The sequence below is a fragment of the Aulostomus chinensis genome, chromosome 1 (assembly GCF_037954235.1).
Source record: "Aulostomus chinensis isolate RoL2024-O1b breed Wild chromosome 1, RoL_Achi_v1.0, whole genome shotgun sequence".
NCBI classification, from domain to species: Eukaryota; Metazoa; Chordata; class Actinopteri; order Syngnathiformes; family Aulostomidae; genus Aulostomus; species Aulostomus chinensis.
Window position 1 is genome coordinate 21730908 of NC_141320.1, and position 2332 is coordinate 21733239.

The 2332-nt window shown below is 46.1% G+C and overlaps 1 non-coding gene across 1 annotated transcript; it reads left to right on the forward strand.

The window, feature by feature from the left end:
* Nucleotides 1-1843: 1843 nt before the first annotated feature.
* trnae-cuc (transfer RNA glutamic acid (anticodon CUC)) lies at nucleotides 1844-1915 on the forward strand. Its single transcript has one exon. It is a non-coding gene; the product is annotated as a tRNA-Glu (tRNA).
* The last annotated feature ends 417 nt before the right edge of the window (nucleotides 1916-2332 follow it).

Consider the following 2332-nt stretch of genomic DNA (forward strand, 5'->3'; position numbering starts at 1 on the left):
TTCCATGGTGGAAGGGTGAGAACTCTGGATCCAGTGATCCCAGTTCAAGTCTTGGTGGGACCTTCCTGTCTGGAATGTGTCCCATGTAACAAACTGATCAAGAGATGTTACGTGGTTCTAATGTTCTGGTTCATTTCTTGTCCTTTAGAAAAATGAAAATCATTTCTTACTGCCATGAACTCAACTCTGCCCTATGTCACTGTCTAAAAATCATCCTTTTTTTTTTGAAAAAATCAGGGTAGGTTTGTCAGACTTTGTCAGACCTTTCCCCAAATTATCATTTGTTTGTGGAAATTAGATCCAGAAAACCACTGCAGTCACTCATACATGATTAGTGCCATACTTTGTCTCACACGTTTCATCTTTGATGGTTCCATGGTGGAATGGTGAGCACTCTGGACTGTGAATCCAGTGATCCCAGTTCAAACCTCAGTGGGGCCTCCAGCAGGTCTCTGACAGGTGTTGATAGAGGAGTTGTGGCTGCTGACTACAGTGGAAGACACCATCACCCATGATGTTTCGAAGCTCTCAGCTCCTTCAGTCACATGACTGGGTCATCCTGATTGGATGACATGGACCCACCTGATCCATGTCAGCCTTGTTGGAGCAAAAAAGGTGGATCAGAGGAATCAGTGGATCAAGACTCAGGTGGCAGATGAAGAATCTCTGTATTCACAATGGAGTCAGAGAAATCTTCCAACGTGAGAGAACGTGACAGACCATTTTATACTGAAGACAGGCTGTGTGTGTGTGTGTGTGTGTGTGTGTGTGTGTGTGTCCCTACTGACTGGAAACTGAATAATAACCAGACTGACTTTTGTCATGGACCAAGTCTGGTTGAGTCACTAAATTCATAACTGAAGTGATTATTTAATTAATAAACAGAACATTTGTCTAAAGTCATGATCAAATTCATGTAAAATCTGAGCAACGAGGGTTTGAAAATGTTCCAATGAGCCAAACCAATGTTGACAGTTAAAAGAAGCCAATGTGGGAGGATTCTTTCTGTCTCAGCAGTAAAGACCAATCCCACAGCTCACGTGAAGCATCAGGTCCTCTGTGAGAGGTGGGAATCCAACCAGGGACCTTTAGATCCACACCAATCTTCCCTGACCTCATAGAAACTGGAACCTTTCAACAAATAAATTCAAATTCAACTTAGCAGCAACTCTAGAAATGTTGCTAACTTGCTAATTCCTGTTAGCTCCAGATCAGACAATGCAGGCTCACCTTCACGCTTGGTTGTACGACCGCCACCAGTTGAAGCTTCTCTGGTTCAACAAACTCTGGGGACTCAAGACACAAGTCAGCACCGGTGCAGGTCCAGATCCAGATGTTAGCTGAGGGGGACAATGGCTTAAGGGAGCTCCAGGGAGTTGGTTTGAACTGGTCCCTCATCTCTGTGAGTAGAAACCATCTGAGGTGGAGGGGGAAGGTCTGCTTTGACCTCCTGATCTCCCAGTAAAGCCAGTATAGATGTTGAGCTTGGAGGAGTTGATGGCCTCCTTCATCTTCTTGTTGGAGGTGTTTGCTAAACTCAGCACTACCACAGATCAGAGGAACGTCCACTTGTCAGCTGGACACTGGAGTTTCTAGTGACCTGCAGGATCTTAGTTGTGGTGGCAGCAGGCCTGTTCCAAGAGCTTTGCTCACATTCCTGATCAGGCTCCATAATGGTTCTGGACCACTGAGTGATAGAAGCTGATCCTGCGGGTGGACTGTCTTTAGGGGGCTGAGGTGTCTGGTGGTCTTGGTGGACCCTCTGCATCTCAAGCTGAGACCACAGAGTCCTGTGTTCTTGAGTCATTGTCTATAGTCTCTGTTGTTGGAGAGCTCAGTGTGGTCCCTGATGGTCTAGTGGCTAGGATTCGGCGCTCTCACCGCCGCGGCCCGGGTTCGATTCCCGGTCAGGGAATGAGTTATTTAGAGGTTGAGGGAGAGGTGATCAGGTGGTCCACATGATGGTGGAGGTGATGAACTGTGAGTCCATCATGGCTCCACTCTCACCCCCATTGTAGTGTTCTTGGTTCACTCTACCATGGCCCCATGTTGAAGGGTGACTGTCTCATTCAGGTTCAACCCTTAGTTAGACTCTATTAAGTCACTGACTCCTGCAAGGACAAACTGTAATCCTCCTTAGTAGCTTTGGCTCCTTGCAGCACAGAAAGTCCATTCACTGATGTAGGAACTGGAAAACTTAGAGCTCCAGTCCTCAGTTCCTTGCACCAAAGAAAGGAGGGAAATGCAATCAATGTTGAATTCATTTACATTTCTTATATTTGATCAAAGCTAGAACTTAATAAGCTGCCATCGACCTTGATGACCAACTCCT